The sequence below is a fragment of the Styela clava genome, chromosome 9 (assembly GCF_964204865.1).
Source record: "Styela clava chromosome 9, kaStyClav1.hap1.2, whole genome shotgun sequence".
Classification (NCBI taxonomy): Eukaryota; Metazoa; Chordata; class Ascidiacea; order Stolidobranchia; family Styelidae; genus Styela; species Styela clava.
Window position 1 is genome coordinate 22,384,115 of NC_135258.1, and position 14,562 is coordinate 22,398,676.

Here is a 14,562-nt window from a genome sequence, read left to right on the forward strand (position 1 = left end):
TTGCTGGCCTCCTTCTCCTCCTTGTAGGAATTTAGGTTATTGGACTTCACACTTGTGACGTGATGCGGTAAACGAGCGGTCGCTAGTTTGGATATTGCTTGTTATCTTGAATGAAAATAACAAAATTTATTCGTTCTGATTTGTTCATTATGTCGCCATACAGAACCAATAGTATAGCAAATTGATTGAAAACGATGATAAATGAGAGGGAAGATTAGTCGATTTTATTAACCATTCAAATATATTTTTTCAAAGTCAAATTTCATTGTCAAAATTCCATCGCCGAAACCCCGGCGGTTGCCATAGGCGCTGACGGAGCACCGGTAATGAACGGATATTAACGCGGACCCGCAATGCAAATACAGGGAAAGCATCCTCTCGTGTTGCACGCAACTTTGTGATGCCCACGGACTTATTTTAGTTATGGTACTTTACATCAAAACGGTCACTGCCGGCCAGTACGTAATCGCTAAGACGATTCAAAAAATTTTTTAGTGGAAACCACGGAGATATCTTTTATATATTGCGCAAAACGAAAGTACCCTGGTGGGCCTCTCATGACTACATATATGCTTTAACGGCAATTACCGGTCATGTAAATAGAAAAGCGTTAACCCCACGAAATATACGAACGCATTGCGCGGAACATCAGTGTTACGCGAAATATCGGTTGATAATCACTGACATAATATGTTATTTGCGATGACGTTTGACGTTTTCACGCAGACAATGTGGGCGTATCTAGCAAATCTTGGAGAAGCGCAAGAAGGAAAGTATTCTTGTGAGACTCTCGTGGTTGCATCTACCTGAACGGAAATTTACTGGTCTGGCAAATAGAAAGGCATAAAGACCAAGAAACACCTGAATGCCTATCACGGAACACCAGTGCTCCGCGGAACATCGCTTAACAATCGCTGACATATATTATTTATGAAGATATTTGACGTGTTAGGCAGCCAATGTGGTCGTATCTGACGGAACAAAGTGGTTTGTCCATAGTTTTGCAATCAATCTCGATGATTTCTTTAACACTGCAGGTTTGCCAATTTAGTCATACAAACTGAATTAAAGTTACTTTGGAATATACTTCGCTGAAGACTCAGAACATATGCGGTATCTATATACTGTATATATTGTATGATTTCAATCTGTAAATGATTTTATGCCAATATGTTGCTTATTATGTTTATTGTTTTAGCAGATAACTCTTCAGATTCAATTTGATGTATCATCTTGTTGTCGTATTTTCAAAAAATTGCAACGGTCCTATGTTGAATTGTATTGGGACATCCAAGCTGAGACACAGACAAGAAGCCGGGCCATTTTGCTTGTAATTAATAATAATAAATCGTTTAGTTTAGTAGCCCTTGCATATTGAACGCGTTGTCAAATGTCTCCGATAAACCGATAAAAAACTTTCTTTATCGGCTTCCCGAAATTTACAAAATAGACTAATTAGAATGCTGAACTCACATCTTTTATTATAATTTTTCTCTCTGTTTATCTTGTTGATCTTCTTCGTCATAAGAGATTTGGTGTCTTTTTCAGACTCCACATTTGTCGGAAATGCGGGTAGGTGAGCTGTGCTTTCAGTGTTTCGCTTTTTTTAGATTCTAGAATAAAAAAAAAGGTTATATTATGTTTGTTCCACTCATTACTTATCGATTTTCATCGGTAAGTATGTTGATAGGTATTTGTCTGTCTGTCTGTTAGATGCACGCGATATCTCACGAAAGCGGGATTAAATCTGCTCCAGATTCTGCATGTGCATTCATCATATCTCGGACCTGGAGCCTATTGATTTTGGGCGAATTGTGTCGTATAATTAGCGAGTTATTAATCAGAATTAATTATTGATGGGACACAAGGAGTCACTATGGAGTAAGAGCGCTGTTTCGGGGGATCCCCTAAGTTTCGATCGATAAGTCTTCGATCTCTGACCCATATTCTCGTTATGATGTCATAAAGAATAAATTCACAAGCAGGTGAAGATAGATAAAAAATAAAAAAAGTTGAAACAGAGAGATAGCGATAGTAGGATTACTTGTTTGATAAATGACCGTATAATCAGAATTTTCACGCTTGCAAAATATCTGCAGCAAGACCAAATAGCTTATGATAATTTACCTCGAAAAACTTTTGTGTTCGCTTGCTTCAAGAGAGTTTGTATAAACAATATCACAAAAAGTATCTATTTGAAGAGAGAGTCATTAGGTGAGCTAGCAAATAGTTCAAGTCGATAATTCGTACGAAAGAAGTCTAAGCAAAGAAATTTGCTGAATATTTATTATAATGGGATGTATTAACAACGTTCTAGTACTTTATAACAAATGCAAAATATCAATATCAATTACAAATTGAGACAGCGTAAATTGACACAAGAAGGTATTCAAGAATATAATTTAAATATTTAATTAACAAGATAAGTTTGATGACCTTCTGTGTACTGTGTGCTAACCTTATAACGAATATTAAAAAAGCTTTTATAAGCCTATGGCCCATAATTCATGAATAATCTACATCTATTGACCGGAGTTAACTGATCAGTGTTTGAAAATATCCTAATTTTTAGTTCTTGAGTCTGTAGGACTTACCAAAACACAAAGAGCGTACAAAGTTCTTGTAGTAAATCAAGAAATGACTTGAATACCAATTTTTGAAACTCACCATAACTTCGAAATGTCAGGATTTGTGTTACAAAATTCTCAAATTATAGGCTGCCCTATACTTGATCTTATGACTGTTGAAGACATGGGGAAAAAAACAGAACCGCAATTTCGTAATGTGTACTTAAAAATGATTGAATGGAAATATGTAAATGAAAAATGATATATAAATGATTAAGTTTATTGTTTCAGGAGATAACTCTCCCGATTCCTATTCAAGTATCATCTTGTTGATTGTTTATCAACAAATTACACCGATTCTAATTTTAATGCCATTGAGACAGAATCTCAAGGTACGAGATTATGGGAATAAATCATTTGGGTTTGGCACATAATTTATTTCTTGGGCTTGTTTTCTAGGGTCTACAACCACTGATTTGAGTTGATCAGCCATTATATTAGGCAGCAACAGTCACTGACTGACTCTGATGATTTGACTGCTCTCTTCGACATGGATTCTCTGAATCTGACTAACGCCACTCGTTCAATAATACTGTTATCCCTTCTAGTGACGCATTTTTAATGGAATTGAATTTTAAAAAAATACCTTTGACTAATAATACTGGGATGTTGTTCGAGGTGCAATAGTCTATCACTGAGACCTTGCAAGGTTGCCTGGAATGATATTGATTTTAATGTAGAAACGCAATCCAATACGAAAGTTTACCATACATTTACTGTGAGTTGGCGAGAATAACTTCGTATTGGGTAGTGGAATGGCCCAGCTCAAATAGGATTTCTATGAATGGTTATAGCAGCTAGCCATTGTCAAATATTTTTTTGGGAATGTATCGAACTTTTATACAATATAATGCTATATTGAATTCTTATCTTAATACCATTGTTCTACGATGTTCATAGTATACTTATATTGGGTTAGTCGTGATCTGAAATAATAAATAATATGTTTTCTTATCATGTTGGGAAAAAAATATCTTATTAAATCTGTTCATTTTTTTTTCTATTTTGTTATATGCTGGCACAATATTTGCTGTCTACAAACTCGAAGTACGTTGAGTAACGGATAGGTTTTGGGAGAGAAATATATTTTCAAGTTTGCGATAGAAGCCTCGACTACTGTTTTTGTTAGCGTTTAATGTAGGCTGGCCTCGTAGCCTTTGGTTCGAACAAAAACAACTTCCCAGGATTAAATTATCTCTGCACAGTAGCGCGATTGAGTGGATACTACCATATAACCGTAATGTAATTGGAATCAATCAAAATAATTCAAATATGCACTAGTTTAAATTAAACGGAATAAGAACTTCGTACATAAGTTCGTCACTAAGTCGTAACATAATATATAATAAAGGAAATCAATGGTGACAAGATTTGCAATAAATACGAATAAAAATTCCTGATTTCAAAATAGTCTCAAATAAAACATATCTAAGATATTGCACTTGAAGGATATATATGCTAACCTGCAGATATGAGTTTGTATTCAAGTATTGAGTGATTCTAAAACAAACGAAACATTCCTATCGTTGTGTGAAAGCAATAAATTTCTCCCTTATCAGCGTACAGGAAGTTACGGCCTAAATAAAAAAGCTAAACTCACATTTTTTCTTGTAAGTTTGTTCTCTGTAGTGTATATCTTCTTGGACTTCTTCTCCTCCTCGTAGGAATCCAGGTTCTTGGACTTCACACTTGTGAGGTAATGCGTGGACGAGCGGTCGCTAGTTTGGATATCGCTTATTATCTTGAATGAAAATAAAATTTATTCGTTCCGACTTGTTCATTATGTCGTCATACAGAACCGATAGTGTAGCGAATTCAGGTGATTGAAAACGATAATAAATGAGAAGGAAGATTAGTCGATTTTACTAACCATTCAAATATATTTTTTCAAAGTCTAATATTCACAGCTTACTACCCTACATTGGGGCTGTCGCTGGAGGTGTATTGTAGCTAGATCTAGATATTTTGTTCACAATCTAGTAAAATTTGGAATCTAAAATCTAGATCTCACATGGCAAATTACGGCCCGCGCGCCATAGCAGCATACGACATACATTCTGTCAGCTGTCATATAACACCACTAACCAAAGAAGCGTTATTGGCAGAACAAAAAGTGAGTTACGAAGCATTCATCTTGTAAAGTCAAAAATTGGAAAAATATGTGAATAGATTATATAGTCAGGCTAAAACGGAGCCAAGCCTCATACTTAAAAAATGGTACAGCTTTCTTCGACTTCATATACGTATCCGAGAATCTAGCTAAACGGTGGCTCTTTCGTGTGTATCGCTAGGTATTTTGAATGGAATAAAACACAGATTATATGTTTTATTTCACTCCAATGCCAATATATTAGCAGTTGCAGTTTGATATATAAAATAAAAAAACCTAAACAGAGAGAAAGGGAATATAATTGTACTCGCAGATAGTATATTCTACCCTTACCAAAATGTCAGTACTTCTACGGAAAAATCGGAGTCTGCATTTGCATTTGGCGGATTGTCTTCGTGATCGAAGCCTGTGGAAACTAACCGTGGACTGGGGAAGCACGATAGCAGTGCAGATCATATGCTGTTGGCTACCTCTAGATAAAACTATGGAGACTATTGGAAGTGGAAGTTAAGAGCGTATAAAACATGCTGAACAATTTTCCGTTGTCTCCCTAAACAGAGAATATTCAAAAATGCTTCTAAAATTTCACCGATTATTTTGTACGCATACAATGGCGTATAGGTCAGGGGCCATGATGAGATCGAAGAGTCCGATAATGCTGAAAAATCGCGCAAGGCTGAAGAAGTTCAGGAACAGATTGGAATTTGCGTCCAGTGTCAGGTTGCAATTGATCACGATCGACAAATTCTAGTCAATGCTGGGCGATTTGTCTTCGGACGGTGGATCATGATGGGAAGTCGCTGGAACATTTCAACGAGCTCGTGCGCCTCAAGGAGGGTGGGGATGCATCTACAATTGCAGCTATTGCATCCATCGTCGAAACCACGGCGATTGCCATAGGCGCTGACTGAGCATCCGTGATGAGCGGAAATTATCGCGCACCTGCGGTGCAAATACAGCAGCGTTTCTCAAACTGTATGCCGGGGCACACTAGTGTGGCGCAAGATATTAACAGTTCTGCCGCGGATCTTTTTCAAATTTCAGAAAAAGAGCTATTGGTTATACACCAAGGCATGTAAAACTTGAGTATTAGACTGGTAATATTACTGCATTTGCATACGATTGAATAAGGGCGATTGTCACGTCGTAATTGCACTGTTTTGTCATAATGTATTTGTAAACAAGCTGTCCAACTTCCACCATGTTGACGTGCGCAATAAGTTAGGCTAACAGAAAATCAAGTTTGGACGAGTTTTGGCTATCTGCTTATAACTCAATCATAACTACATACAATCATATATCTCTATTCTCTATAACTCAATTCCATCATCGGTGCAAAATCCATCAAAAATTATCTTGTCATTTGCATCTCCATGGCTCTGTGCACAGTGACATGGGCACTCTGTTGTGACTTCAATTAAAAGCAAAAATAGACAGCGGCAGAACCTCGTTTCAATTGTTTCTCAAAACAGGCGGGAATTAACGGTCTTGCAAATAGAAAAGTGCCAGGACCAAGAAACACCTGAATGCCTCTTACGAAACACCAGTGTTCCGCGGAACATCGCTTGACAATGGCTGAGGTATGTTATCGATGAAGACGTTTGACGTATTACGCAGCCAATGTGGGCGTATCTGACGGAACAAAGTGGTATTTTGATAGTTTAGCAATCAATCTCGATAATTGCAAAATTGAAAGCGCGCGGATCAGACTATTTGGTTCAGTCTGGCTTAGTATTTGGTGGAAGTCGGTGTTTTGGTGTTCATTATTGGTTGTAGTATTCTTGAGTGAGAGTAAAGTATACAATATGTATGTATAAAAGTTATAACTTATTCTCAATTGCGAATAAAACACAATTTTCGACTGCAGGTTGGGACTGTATAATGAGCAAATTAGCATAGTGGGCTAACACTGCAGATTTGCTACTTTAGTCATACAAGCTGAATTAAAGTTACTTTGGAGTATACTTCGCATGGCTGTATTGCGTGAAGAATCAGAACATACGGTATGCATATACTTATATTATGTATGATTTCAATCTGTATATACTTTTATGTCAATATGTTATGTGCTGATTATGTTTATTGTTTTAGCAGATAACCTTCCCAATGAACCAGTTCTAAGGCGAATTCTATGTCACATCAAGCTGAGGCACAGACAAGAAGCCGGGTCTTTTTGTTTGTGATTAACAATAATAAATCGTTTAGTTTATTATTCCTTGCATATTAGGCGGGTTGTCAAAAGTCTCCGATAAACCGATGAAACGGATGAAAAGCTTTCTTTATCAGCTTCCCGAAAGGTTCAAAGAAGACTTATTAGAAAGCTGAACTCAAATATTTTATTATCCTTTTCCTCTCTGTTTATTTTGTTGATCTTCTCTATCATAAGAGTTTTATATCTTGTTCAGACTAGGGTTGCCATACCGTCCGGAAAATTCCGGACATGTCCGGAATTTAGGGTTAAATTTTGCGTCCGGGAGGAATTTTGAAAAATGCTCAAATGTCCGGAATTTTACTGCATCTGCAATCGTAATGTGCACACTGCTAATACAGAACATTGTATGAGAGATGCTTGGAATACCTGTGCAAATGGATGAAACCAATGGAAGAGTTTACTTGTTTCAAATGCATAACCTTGAACGAGATACCAAGTTGGAAGGATGTAAAGCAGGGGTTGGCATCCTACGGCCCACGGGCCGGATCCGGTCCGCGAAGCAATATAATCCGGCCCGCGACGCTTCACTGGATTATAGTAACAAAACAGCTGTTTTAACGATTATATTCTTTACGTAACAGAATTAATTTTGCGACACGCGTAGGCTAAATTTTGTTATAACCTAACAAGTATATAATTCACAATTGCGCGTTTAATTTAATATAATTTACCCTAATAATTTAAATATAATTACACAAATGGCAACAAAACGCAGAAAAGTTGATGCTTAGCGCAAATGGTTTAATGGTGCAGAAAATATTCAAATGGTCAGTCTTCGTGCGCTGCTCTAAATTTAACTTCCGATTTGTGTGAAAAAGTGTGATTCATCGTCTATCCGTTCGGTTTTCAACATTCTAAAAATATGAGGCCCGCCAATGACTTGCAACCTTTGGTTTTGGCCCGCGAGCGACAAAAAGTTGCCGACCCCTGATGTAAAGCCTTGCCTGGAACATCTGATTAGTAAACAGGTTGATGTGGACGATGATAAATGCTTTGACCAATTCTGTAACTTGAAGCAGTTTGTGGAAAGTTACCTACAAGACGAAGAATTCATTAAACTGCCAATGCATAAGAAATGGTGCAAATATTTCGATCAGTCTACGAACATCACATGTCACTCCGAAATTTTAAGGGTTGAACTGTTTTTCTTTGCTGTTACATCCCACAATGTCAATGTAGAGAGAGTCTTTTCACTGATGCAAAGTCAGTGGACTAAAGAGAGAAACAAGTTGCGACTATAAAAGGCATGTTGACTCTCCAATATAATTTCAAAGATATGCACTGTAGTGAATTGTTTTCATTTTTGAAATCAAACAAGAAGAGAATTAGATCTTCAGAAAAATATGCATGGTCAGAAGAGTAAATTTGTAGTGATTGTCTTTAATTTGTTTTAAGCATGTAATTAATTGCTGTTCTTTCGTTTCGGCACAATCTAATTCTCATTCTTATTTTTCACTCTGAAGTTGAGATTTTTTCAGTCGACGGCCCGTAGCTATATTTAGAGTGTGCTTACCTGCCTGGTGTGAGATTCTGCTTGTGACTGAAGACAATACTTTTCATTTCGGTAGCTGGCGCTTTAGCATGAGTATCGTACAACGTTAGCATGAGTATCGTACAACGTTTGCAGCCTTAGCATTTCGGTAGCGCATATATATGGTCTCATGAAAATAGGGACCTCCAGAAAGAAGTATGCGCACCAAGATGGCGCACAACCTGAACGTAGTTTTTGCTTACCGGTTAGGACTAAGGTTGTGCGACATAGTCATGCACTGTCCGGAATTTTGCTTTTTCAAATATGGTAACCCTAGTTCAGACTCCACATTCGTCGAAATAGGGTAGATGGAGCTGTCCTTTCAGTGTATCGCTTGTTTTCTAGATTCTGGAATAAAAAGAACACATGTTATATTATGTTTTGTCTCACTCATTATGATGTCATAAAGCATATATTCACAAGAAGATGAAGAATTAAAAATAATCTAAGCAGAGAGATATCGATGGTACGATTACTCGCGTTATATATGTGCCTGCAGAATCGGAAATTTTCACGCTCGCAAAATATCTGCAGCAAGACCAAATAGCTAGTGATGATTTACCACGAAAATCTCAATGTTCGCCAGCTTGTGGCGAGTTTGTATAAAGAATATAACAAAAAGTATCTATTTGAAGAAGGGGCCATTAGGTGATCTAACAAGTTGTTCAAGTCGATCATCCTTACCACAGAAGTCTAATTGAAGACATTTGCTGAATATTTAAGATAATAGAATGCATTAAGGACATTCTAATACTTTATTGGAAATGCAAAACTCCACAGTTCAATATCAATTAAAAATTGAGACAACGTAAATTGACACAAAAAGATAATTCAAGAATATAATATAATCTCTGTGAGGCATAGAAACTGATGCAATATGAAAGCAAATCATATTTATTTACCAAGATAAATTTAACCTTCTGTGTACTGTGTGATACCCTTATTGAAAGTCACCATAACTTCGAAATGACATGATTTGTGTTACAAACTTATTAAATTATAGGTTGCCCTATACTTGATCCTATGACTGTTGAAGACATTGGGAAAAAACAGAACCGCAGTTTCGTGATGTGTACTTAAATATGATTGAATGAAAAATGATATATAAATGATTAAGTTTATAGTTTCAGGAGATAACTCTCCCGATTCCTATTCAAGTATCATCTTGTTGACTGTTTATCAACAAATTACACCGATTCTAATTTTAATGCCATTGGGACAGAATCTCAAGGTACGAGATTATGGGAATAAATCGTTTAGGTTTGGCACATAATTTATTTCTTGGGCTTGTTTTCTAAGGTCTACAACCACTGATTTGGGTTTGAGTTGATCAGCCATTACATTAGGCAGCAACAGTCACTGAGTGATTCTGATGATTTGACTGCTCTCTTCGACATGGATTCTCTGAATCTGACTAACGCCACTCGTTCAATAATACTGTTATCCCTGCTTAGTGACGCATTTTTAATGGAATTGAATTTAAAAAAATACCTTTGACTAATAATACTGGGATGTTGTTCGAGGTGCAATAGTCTATCACTGAGACCTTGCAAGGTTGCCTGGAATGATATTGATTTTAATGTAGAAACGCAATCCAATACGAAAGTTTACCATACATTTACTGTGAGTTGGCGAGAATAACTTCGTATTGGGTAGTGGAATGGCCCAGCTCAAATAGGATTTCTATGAATTGTCAAATGTTTTTTTAGAAATCTTTTGAACTTTTATATAATAAAATGCTATATTGAATCCTTATCTTAATAAAGTTGTTCTACGATGTTCATAATATACTTATATTGGGTTAGCGGTGATCTGAAATATTATTTATTGAGTTTTCTTATCATTTTTGGCAAACATTTTTTTTTTTTATCAAATCTATTCATTATTTTCTATTTTGTTATAGGCTTGACGTTTTCACGCAGACAATGTGGGCGTATCAAGCGAATCTTGGAGAAGCGCAAGAAGGAAAGTATTCTTGTGAGACTCTCATGGTTGCATCTACCTGAACGGAAATTTACTGGTCTGGCAAATAGAAAGGCATCAAGACCAAGAAACACCTGAATGCCCATCACGGAACACCAGTGCTCTGCGGAACATCGCTTAACAATCGCTGACATATATTATTTATGAAGATATTTGACGTGTTAGGCAGCCAATGTGGTCGTATCTGACGGAACAAAGTGGTATGTCCATAGTTTTGCAATCAATCTCGATAATTGCTAAATTGGAAGCGCGCTGATCAGACGACTTGGTTCAGTCTGGCTTAGTATTTGTTGTAAATCAGTGTTTTTGTGTCCAATGATCGTAGTATTCGTGAGTTAGCAGAAAGAAATAACAGTATGTATTAAAAATATAACTTGAGGTCAACATAAACGTTCTCAATTGCGAATGAAAAACAAGTTTTGGCTGCAGGTTGAGACTGTATAACAAGCAAATTAGCATAGTAGGCTAACACTGCAGGTTTGCTAATTCAGTCATACAAGCTGAATTAAAGTTACTTTGGAGTATACTTCGCTAATTGTAGTGCGTGAAGACTCAGAACATATACGGTATCTATATACTTTATACATTGTATGATTCTAATCTGTATATGATTTTATGCCAATATGTTGCTTATTATGTTTATTGTTTTAGCAGATAACTCTCCAGATTCAATTTGGTGTATCATCTTGTTGTCCTATTTTCAAAAAATTGCAACGGTTCTATGTTGAATTGTATTGGGACATCCGAGCTGAGACACAGACAAGAAGCCGGGCCATTTTGCTTGTAATTAATAATAAAAAAATGTTTAGTTTAGTAGCCCTTGCATATTGAACGCGTTGACAAATGTCTCCGATAAACCGATAAAAAACTTTCTTTATCGGCTTCCCGAAAGTTACTAAATAGACTAATTAGAATGCTGAACTCACATCTTTTATTATACTTTTTCTCTCTGTTTATCTTGTTGATCTTCTTCATCATAAGAGATTTGGTGTCTTTTTCAGACTCCACATTTGTCGGAAATGCGAGTAGGTGAGCTGCGCTTTCAGTGTATCACTTGTTTTTAGATTCTAGAATAAAAAAAAGGTTATATTATGTTTGTTCCACTCATTACTTATCGATTTTAATCGGTAAGTATGTTGATAGGTATTTGTCTGTCTGTTAGATGCACGCGATATCTCACGAAAGCGAGAATAAATCTGCTCCAGATTTTGCATGTGCATTCATCATATCTCGGACCAGAAGCCTATTGATTTTGGGCGAATTATGTCGTATAATTAGCGAGTTATTAATCAGAATTAATTAGTGATGGGACACAAGGTGTCACTATGGAGTAAGAGCGCTGCTTTGGGGGATCCCCTAACTTTCGATCGATAACTCTTCGGTCTCTGACCGATATTCTCGTTATGATGTCATAAAGAATAAATTCACAAACAGGTGAAGATAGATAAAAAATTAAAAAAAAATTGAAACAGAGAGATAGCGATAGTAGGATTACTCGTTTGATAAATGACCGCATAATCAGAATTTTCACGCTCGCAAAATATCTGCAGCAAGACCAAATAGCTTATGATAATTTACCTCGAAAAACTTTTGTGTTCGCTTTCTTCAAGAGAAGCTAGCAAATAGTTCAAGTCGATAATTCGTACGTAAGAAGTCTAAGCAAAGAAATTTGCTGAATATTTATTATAATGGGATGTATTAACAACGTTCTAGTACTTTATAACAAATGCAAAATATCAATTATAAATTGAGACAGCGTAAATTGACACAAGAAGGTATTCAAGAATATAATTTAAATATTTAAATAACAAGATAAGTTTGATGACCTTCTGTGTACTGTGTGCTAACTTTATAACGAATATTAAAAAAGCTTTTATAAGCCTATAGCCCATAATTCATGAATAATCTACATCAATTGGCGGGAGTTAACTGATCAGTGTTTGAAAATATCCTAATTTTTAGTTCTTGAGTCTGTAGGACTTACCAAAACACGAAGAGCGTACAAAGTTCTTGTAGAAAATCGAGAAGTGACTTGAATACCAATTTTTGAAACTCACCAAAACTTCGAAATGACATGATTTGTGTTACAAAATTCTCAAATTATAGGCTGCCCCATACTTGATCCTATGACTATCGAAGATATTGTGAAAATCAGAACCGAAGTTCCGTAATGTGTACTTAAAAATGATTGAACGGAAATATATAAAAGAAAAAGGATATATAAATGATTAAGTTTATTGTTTCAGGAGATAACCCTCTCGATTCCTATTCAAGTATCATCGTGTTGACTGTTTATCAAGAAATTATACCGATTTTAATTTTAATGCTATTGGGACAGAAACTCATGGTACGAAATTCTGGGAATAAATCGTTTTGATTTGGGACATGACTTATTTCGTGGACGTGTTTTCAAAGGTCTACAACCACTGATTTGCGATTGAGTTGATCAGCCATTACATTAGGCAACAACAGTCACTGACTCTGATGATTTGACTGCTTTCTTCGACATGGATTCTATGAATCTGACTAACGCCACTCGTTCCCTAATACTGTTAATCATTTTAGTGAAATTGAATGAAAACAAAATACGTTGGACTAATAGTGTGATGTTGTTCCAGGTGCAATAGTCTATTACTAAGACCTGGAATAATTTTGATTTTAATCCAGAAACGTAATCCAATATGAAACTTTATCATACATTTGCTGTGAGTTGGTGAGAATAATTTCGTATTGGGTAGTGGAATGGCCCAGCTCAAATAGGATTTCTATGAATGGCTATAGCATTTAGCCATTGTCAAATATTTTTTTTGTAATGTATCTAACTTTTATATAATATAATGCTATATTGAATTCTTATCTTAATACAATTGTTCTACGATGTTCATAGTATACTTATATTGGGTTAGTCGTGATCTGAAATAATAAAGAATATGTTTTCTTATCATTTTTGGAAAAAAAAATCTTATTAAATCTGTTCATTTTTTTTTCTATTTTCTTATAAGCTTGGCACATTATTTGCTGTCTACAAACTCGAAGTACGTTGAGTAACGGATAGGTTTTGGGAGAGAAATATATTTTCAAGTTTGCGATAGAAGCCTCGACTACTGTTTTTGTTAGCGTTTAATGTAGGCTGGCCTCGTAGCCTTTGGTTCGAACAAAAACAACTTCCCAGGATTAAATTATTTTCGCACAGTAACGCGATTGAGTGGATACTACCATGTAACCGTAATGTGTTTGGAATCAATCAAAATAATTCAAATATGCACTCGTTTAAACGAAATAATAACTCCGTACATAAGTTCGTCGTCAAGTCGTAACATAATATATAATAAAGGAAATCAATGGTGACAAGATTTGCAATAAATACGAATAAAAATTCCTGATTTCAAAATAGTCTGAAATAAAACATATCTAAGATATTGCACTTGAAGGATATATATGCTAACCTGCAGATATGAGTTTGTATTCAAGTATTGAGTGATTCTAAAACAAACGAAACATTACTATCGTTGTGTGAAAGCAATAAATTTCTCCCTTATCAGCAGGTTAGTTACGGCCTAAATAAAAAAGCTAAACTCACATCTTTTATTGTAAGTTTGTTCTCTGTAGTGTAATATCTTCTTGGATATTCGGCGACGAGCGGTCGCTAGTTTGGATATCGCTGTTTATCTTGAATGAAAATAAAATTATAAAATTATTCGTTCCGACTTGTTCATTATGTCGTCATACAGAACCGATAGTGTAGCGAATTCAGGTGATTGAAAACGATAATAAATGAGAGGGAAGATTAGTCGATTTTACTAACCATTCAAATATATTTTTTCAAAGTCTAATATTCACAGCTTACTACCCTACATTGGTGCTGTCGCTGGAGGTGTATTGTAGCTAGATCTAGATATTTTGTTCACAATCTAGTAAAATTTGGAATCTAAAATCTAGATCTCACATGGCAAATTACGGCCCGCGCGCCATAGCAACATACGACATACATTCTGTCAGCTGTCATACAACACCACTAACCAAAGAAGCATTAATGGCAGGACAAAAAGTGAGTTACGAAGCATTCATCTTGTAAAGTCAAAAATTGGGAAAATATAGT